At 36.2% G+C, this 8,121-nt stretch overlaps 1 non-coding gene and 1 pseudogene across 1 annotated transcript; both read left to right on the top strand.

The window, feature by feature from the left end:
• The first annotated feature begins 2,081 nt into the window (after positions 1 to 2,081).
• LOC112479549 lies at positions 2,082 to 2,200 on the top strand (annotated as a pseudogene).
• A 5,587-nt stretch (positions 2,201 to 7,787) lies between these two features.
• Positions 7,788 to 7,906, top strand: LOC112479504. The gene has a single exon (XR_003046219.1). It is a non-coding gene; the product is annotated as a 5S ribosomal RNA (ribosomal RNA).
• The last annotated feature ends 215 nt before the right edge of the window (positions 7,907 to 8,121 follow it).

Below are 8,121 nucleotides of genomic sequence, written 5' to 3'. Positions count from 1 at the left end.
GTCTTTTATATCATTGATCCTTTCTTCCATTTGGTTGATCCTATTTCCCAAGCTTGCTATTTCAATTTTCAACTCTTGCAGTTTTTTCTTCTTCTCCAGTAGTTCTATTTGGTCATTTTGAGGGTTTCAATTTCTTTGATCCGAATTGTTTCGGATCTCATTGAATTTTTTAGAAGTACCATCCTGAATTCTCTGTCTGTAAGCTTATTTTCTGGAGATTTTTCTCTTTCTTTCCGAGATGCCTTGTCACCTTGGTTGTTCATGGTGTTTAATGGGCCATTTCTACACCTGGGCATTAATGGAAGTGTCTGCTGTTTTTCCAGAAAGAAGGTTTATTATATAAAGGTCTCTCTTGAGCCTGTTGCAAAGAAGGAGCTTTTCTTTTGGTTTCTAGTAGGTGGGGTCCAAGCCTCTTGGATCCCTGCTTTATATAAAGCCTTAAAATACCTTTTTAAAAAATTTTCTTGCAGATATTTAATCACGCTCGCTACCCTCAGTTTCAGTCCCTGTCAGTGTCAGTGACAGTCTTGACAGCGTCTGTTAAGATTCCCCTGGGGCTCTGTGGTGATTGGTCTCACAGGGTATGTGGGTAGGGGCCCTCTGGGTTGGGAGTTGGGGGTTGTGGCTCAGCCTCGGTTTTGCAACGGGGCAGGTAAAAATCAACTATTGTTTCTCTGTGGTCCCATCCTGCTTCTCTATGTTCTGCCCTGATGACTGGGCCCTTCTGCCCAGTGCAAGTTGCTCACAGCAGTCCCAGGCAGGGCTGTTCAGGGAAGTTCTCGCACCTTCACCCTTCTCCCTCCTCCCACAGGGAGCTCTGGTGGTTGCGAGAGGCACCTTCTTTGTTTCTCCCGGTCCACTGCCTGACACTCAGGGTTCTGACCTGTGGTAGCTCTTATGCGCAGATCCCATGCTCGGATGTGCTAGTGTGCAGTTTGGGTATTTTTTGTTGTGTTTTAGATGTTCAACTTATTGTTGTTTCAAGGGGAGAGATCCGGGGACATCTCTCACTCCGTCGTGTTTTCCTTGCTTCTTTTTTTTAACATTATTTAGTGATCAGGAAATGATCATCATCCCTGATTCACATCATCAGTAAATTAGAGTTTTCCTATTAAAGACTAAAAATTTAACTGAGCAAGATATAGTAATCAACAGAAAATTGCCAACACTTAAAAAAAAACCCTATAAGTTTACCAAATATTTTCACAATGATTCTCCCACATATCTTCCTTATCGTCTATCATTTTTCAGGACCAAGTACTTATAGGAAGTTGAGTAAATTTTGACCAGAAAGATACTGAGATAAAAACACTTTTCCCCCCCAAATGATGCCATACAATCAGAAAAAGTGTGATCTCAAACTGCTGAAGAGAACACCTAGTTCTCTGGAGGAAAATCCTTGGAATGAAAGTGAGTTTCCATTGTATCTTTCCATGTTGCAAACTGTTCCCCTCAGAGAGGGAGAATTAATCATTTCTCTTTTGAAAAAAAGACCTGGTCTTTTGATCTTGAGTTTCTGCTGTCTGGGGAATGATTTGCTGGCTGCTTCCCTGAGAGATTGATGCTGTCTTGAGTGTGCTTGATCTTACGTGGTTGTTGCTTTTCATACCAAATATTTATTCTGTAACTGACAAAATCTGAAATGGCTTCTTAGACCAGATAATGTGCAGTAAACTCTTCCATTTGTTAAGAGAGAGAGAGAGAAGGGAAGTGGTGTTGGTACAAATAATTGATAGATATATTTGAGGTCCAGGTCTTACAAGGGTATTATCAAAACAATATGTATCAGTCAGCTATTGCCACGATAATGCTGCATAATAAACCAACCTAAAACTCAGAGGCTGAGATCATTTGTTCTTGTTCACATACCTGTGGGTTGGCTGACGTTTGGATAATATAGACCAAGCTTGGCTGAACTAGGCTCCAAGTTCTAGGTTGAGTCCAGGCTGTCTCTCTGTGTCTTTTCTTCTTGGACCAGCAGACTAGTTGAACATGTTCTTTCATGGCAATGGCAGAAGCACAAAAGGGGTGAATGGAAACATCAACTACTTTATGGTCTAGGCTCAGAACTGGCACCCTTAGTCCATGGCCATGCCACCCTGAACAAGCCCAATTCCATCTGATCTCAGAAGTTAAGCAGAGTTGGGTCTGGTTAGTATTTGGATGGGAGACCACCTAGGAAGACCAGGAGCTGTAGGTGTAAAAAATAAAAGATAAGGGATTGTAAGCTGACAAAATCCTTGCAATTTGTGAAGTCAACCAGGGTTACCTCAGCTAAAACAAACAAACAAACAAACAAACAAACAAACAAACAAAACAGCCACCCTCAGTTTTGTTTATGTTCCACTTGGCCAAAGAAAGGCATATGGCTAAGCAACATCATCAGTGGATCAGGGAAGTATACTCTACCTCTAGATGGAAGAACTATAAAGTCACAGGATAGAGGGCACACGTAAAGAGAGGATGGATAATTGGAAACAATGCAATCTTCCACAGCTGTACACCAGCAAAGAAGCAACACAGTTATCTTTACTTTCATACCTTTAGCTATTCCATCTTGCTTCTTCTCAAGATTGTAGGCACCCATTTATGAAATGCCTGGGAGTAATGTCATTTGGGGATGTTGGAGCAAGAACCTCCAAAAAGCATCTCCTGCATAAAAGCAACAAAAACATTGGCAAAAATCATCAAGATCAACTTTTTCAGAACTCTGAAAATTAGCTAAAAGCTTACAGCAATCCAAGGAGCTATATAGGAGCAACATTTATGTGTACTTAATTTTAAGTTGGTATTAATCCAAAGTAGACTGTTATAAGTTAAAATATAATTCTTAGGGCAATCACTAAGAAAATAACTCAAAAACATAGTAAAAGAAATAAAAAGAGAATTAAAATAGTATGCTAAATATATCTATTTAACATAAAAGAAGGAGGTAATGGAGGATTACAGGAATAAAAAGACAATATGTGTAGAAAACAAATAACAAAGTGGTAGATGTATATTCTATATTATTAAATATATTAAATACAAATGGATTAAATAATCAAAAGACAGAGATTGGCAGAATGAATATAAAACAAAAGATCCACAATATGCTGTCTATAAGAGATACACTTTAGATTCAAAGACAAAAATAGGTTGAAAGTAATAGGACAGAAAAAGATTCATGCAAACATAACCAAAAAGAGCTAGAGTAGCTATACTATTATCAGATAAAATAGACTTTAAGATAAAAATTGTTACTACAAACAAAAAAGGACATTTTATAATGATAAAAAGGTCAATTCATCAGGAAGATAGAACAGTTGTAAACATATGTGCACCTAACAACAGAGTCCCAAAATACATGAAGCAAAAGCTGACAGAATTGAAGAGACAAATAGATAAAACTTATGGGATGCAGCTAAAGCAGTGCTTACCGAGAATTTTATAGGCAGAAATGCCTATATTAAAAAGAAGAAACGTTTTAATCAATAACTTAACTTTATAGCTTAAGAAATTAGAAAAGAAGAGCTAATTAAATTCAAAGCAAGCAGGAGGAAGGAAATGACAAAGATTAGAGTGGATATTCATGAAATAGAAAATAGGAAAACAATAGAGAAATATCAGTGAAACCCAAAGCTGGGTATTTGAAAAGATCAACAAAATTAACCAAACTTTAATTTGAGCAAGAAAAAAGAGAAGATTCAAATTACTAAAGTGAGTAATGAATGTGGGGACATTACTATCAACCTAATAAAAATAAAAATGATCAGAAGACAATAATATGAATGATTGTATGCCAAAAAATTGGACAGTCTAGATGACAGGACAAATTCCCAGAAAGATATGAGTACTGAAAATGACTCAAATAGAAATAGAAAATCTAAATACAGGCAAAAACATTGAATCAGTAATTAAAAAACTACCCATAAAGTAAATCCCAGGACCATATGGCTTCTTTGGCAAAATCTATCAGATGTTTAAGAAAGAATTAACACCAAGCCTTTACAAATTCTTCCAAAAAATAGAGGGGAGGGAATACTAATCAACTCATTTCATGTGGCAGTATTACCTGATACTAAAACTAGAAAAAGACATTACAAGAAAACTACAAACCAATAGCCATTATAATTATTAAACATAAATCCTTATCAAAAACAATGGAAAACCAAATCCACATATAAAAAGGATTATACACTATGACCAAATGATATTTATCCTATGTATACAAGATTATCTCAATATATTAAAATCAATGTTAGTCATATTAATTAATAAAGGGCAAAACCCCCTGATCACTTAAATAGACAAAGAAAAAGCATTTGACAAAATACAACACCTTTTCATGATTAAAAATAAAAACACTCAACAAACTAGGAATGGAAGGAAACTTTATTAACTTGATAAAAGATCCTATGAAAAACTCACAGCTAACATCATAGTTAGGACTGTAAGCTTTCTCCCTAAGAACAGGAACAAGACAAGGATGTCACCTTCTTGCTACTTCTATTCAATATTTAACTGGATATTCTAGCCAGGGTAGTCAGGCAAGTAAAAGAAATAAAACACATCCAGATTAGAAAGGAAGAAGTAAAACTATCTCTATTTGTAGATGACATGATCTTGTATATAGAAAATCCTAAGGGATTCACACACACACACACATGCACGCACGCACGCACACACACGCATGCACACACACGGAGACACAATTAGAGCTAATCAGTAAGTTCAGTGAGGTTATAGGACACTATCAGTATTAAAAATCACTTGTATTTCTATCACTAGTAATGAACAATCTGAAAATGAAATTAAAAAACAATTTCATTTTAAAAGAAACAAGAAAATAAAATGCTTTGGAATAAATTGAAAAAAAGTCGTGCAAGACAGGTATCTGAAAACTATAAAACTTCATTGGAAGAAGTTAAAGAAGACCTAAGTAAATGGAAGGGTATCTCATATTCATGGATTGAAAGAGTTAAGATAATAATACTCCCCAAATTGATCTACAGAGTCACTGCAATCCCTATAAAAATTCCAGATGCTTGTATTTTTTGCATAAATTGACAGCTCTTTATAAAATTCATATAGAAACTCAAAGTGCCCAGAATAGCTAAAACAATGTTGAAAAAGAAAAACAAAGTTGGAAGAATCACTTCCCAATCTCAAAATTACTACAAAGGAACAGTAATCAAGACAATGTGATACTGGCATAAGAATAGATATATAAGTCAATGAAGTAGAACTGAAATTCCAGAAACAAACTCTTACATTCATGGTCCATTGATTTTCTACAAGGGCACCAAAACAAGTCAATAAGGTACGAATAGTCTTCCCAAGAAATAGTGATGAGACAATTAGATATCTATATGTAAAAGAATGTAATTGGATGACTACCTCATGCCATATGCAAAATTTAAGTAAAAAATGGATCAGTGACCTAACTGCAAAAGCTAAAACTATAAAACTCTTAGAAGAAAGTGTACATGTAAATCTTCATAACATTGGCTGAAGAAGTAGTTTCTTAGCTATGATAGCAAAAACACAAGTGATTAAAAGAAAAAGTAGATAAATCAGATTTCATCAAACTAAAAACTTTTGTGCTTTAAAGGACACTATCAAAAAAGTGAAAAGACAACCCATAGAATTGGACAATATATTCACCAATCGTATATTCAATAATGGTCTAGAATCCAGAATATGTAAAGAGCTTTTACAACTCAACAATAAAAGTCACATAATCCAATTTTTAAAATGGATGAAATCTTTGAGTAGAGTTTTTTTCTCTAGAGAAGATAAACAAATGGCCAACAAGCATGTGAAAAAATGCTCAATATCAGTAGTTATTAGGAAAATGCAAGTCAAAACCACAATTAGATACCACTTCATACACACTATGATGGTAATGTTTAAAAAAAGAAAGAAAGAAAACAGCAAGTTTTGGCAATGATGTGTAGAAATTGGAACCCTCATACAATTCTGTTAAGATTGGAAAATGGTACATCCTGTTGCATTTTGTATCTCAATACAAATTAAATAATAAAAGTAAAGTGCCTTCTAGTTTCTTCTTAAAACCTTTTCCTTGTCTCCATCCTGCTGGCTTGATTGTGGATTCCTTATTCAGAATGACCACCAAGTTGGATGGTTTGGCACATAGTGCAAATTGACCTGCCCAGTTCCATTCCAAAGCCTCTATGGCATGCCTCACTGCATGCTGGGGACAGGAAAGCTAAATTCATTTCCCATTTTCTCTTGCAGCATGATTTCCACGTGTGTCCCAGGTTTTACCTCCCTGAGAGATTTGCAAAGTGGAAATGAGGTGGACTCCATGCTTCCTATGGCACACACAGTTATAAAGTTTTGTTTCTCTGCAGCAGCAGTTACAGTGGTCCCTGTGTGAAGCTCTAACTTTACGAGTGTTGAGAAGCAGATCATGGGGCTTTCATTCTGTTGATATAGCCTGGGCTGAGGCCGTATGGTACTTGAGCAAGAGTCAACAATTTTTTTTTCTATAAAAGGCCAAATAGCAAATACTTTGGCTTTGTGGGCCATGTGGTCTCTGTTGCAACTTTTCAACTCTGTTATTGTAGCATGAGAACAGGCATATATAACGCATAAATGAATGGACATGGCTGCTTTCCAATAAAGTTTTATTTACAAAAATTTGGCCCATGGGCCATAGTTTGCCAACCCACTGTCCTAGAGCGATAATTGTAATGGTAGTGGTAGCAGAGGTAGGATTTCCTTTGTTGGGTCAGTTCTATGGTGTGTTTTAAACAGTTGATAATCTTTTAGTAGTTGCATTAGGGATTGCAAAATGCATACTTAACCTTTCACAGTCTATTTAGAATCAGTATTTTTCTACTTCAATGAAAATGTGAAACGTTACTGCCATATAGATCCCATTACTCTCCCCCCTTTCTACCACAGTTGTCTTATATAGTACATCTACATATATTGAGAAATATCTACAATGTTATATATTTTGCTTTCAACCTTCACACATGCTTTAAAGAACTATAATTTACCTAAATTTTTACCATTTCTGTCTCTAGTTAATTTGTTCTCTTTCCTCTAGCTTCTTAAATATATGGGATACAGTGATAATAATTATTTTAATGACTTTGTCTACTAATTCAATAATTTCTGTCATTCTAGGCTAGTTTCAATGGACTGATTTTCTTACTTCTTTGCTTTTCTGTTGTATTTTAAATTGGATTCCAGACATTGTGAACTTTGCCTTGTTGGGTGTTGGGATATTTTTGCATTCCTCTAGTTTCTCCTTTTTCTGGGATGTGGTTGAATTACTTAGAGACAGTTTGATTCTCTTAAGTCTTGTTTTTAAGATTTGTTAGGCAGTACTAAAGCCTAGTTTAGGGGTCATTATTTCCCATTATTGAGGCAAAATGCTTCTGAGCACTCTACCTGATACCACATGAATTATGAGGTTTTCCAATCTGATTGGTGTGAGCAGGCATTATATCTTGCCTTGTGTGAGCTCCAGGCGTCCTTCTCTCTGATCTTCCCTCCAGGTACTCTTCATTCTCTTAAAAATATCCTCTGGGAAGGGGAGTTGCAGGGCTGGGTGAAAGGGGTGAAGGGTTAAAGAAGTACAAATTAATAGTTGATAAATGGTCATGGGGATGGGGAGCACGGCATAGGGAATGCAGTGAACAGTAATATAATGGCTAGATGCAGAGCCAGAAGAAAGAAAGAGCAATCAGCGGGATCGTTTATAAACTACATAAATGTCTAACCCATGTACTGTCTGCTTCAAACTAATAAAATTTAAAAAAGAAAATATTATCTACAGCCATGCCACCCTGAACAAGCCTGATCCCATCTGATCTCAGAAGCTAAGCAGGGTTGGGCCTGGTTAGTACTTGGATGGGAGACCACCTGGGAAGACCAGGTGCTGTAGTCGTAAAAAATAAAAAATAAGGGATTGTGAGCTGACAAGGTCCTTGGAATCTGTGAGGTCAACCAAAGGTTGCCTCGCCTAAAAATAAATAAATAAATAAATAAAAAGAAAATATCCTCAACTCCATAACTCCATGCCCTCATTGTCCTTTAGTTGCACTCACCTGACAAAACCCCGTCCCTCGGTCAGTCAAGATCTTAGACCCATCCAATCTTTAA

Source organism: Pteropus alecto, unplaced genomic scaffold (assembly GCF_000325575.1).
Source record: "Pteropus alecto unplaced genomic scaffold, ASM32557v1 scaffold23, whole genome shotgun sequence".
Taxonomy (NCBI): domain Eukaryota; kingdom Metazoa; phylum Chordata; class Mammalia; order Chiroptera; family Pteropodidae; genus Pteropus; species Pteropus alecto.
Note: the sequence above shows the minus strand (reverse complement) of the source record. Positions and strands in the feature narration are given on the sequence as shown.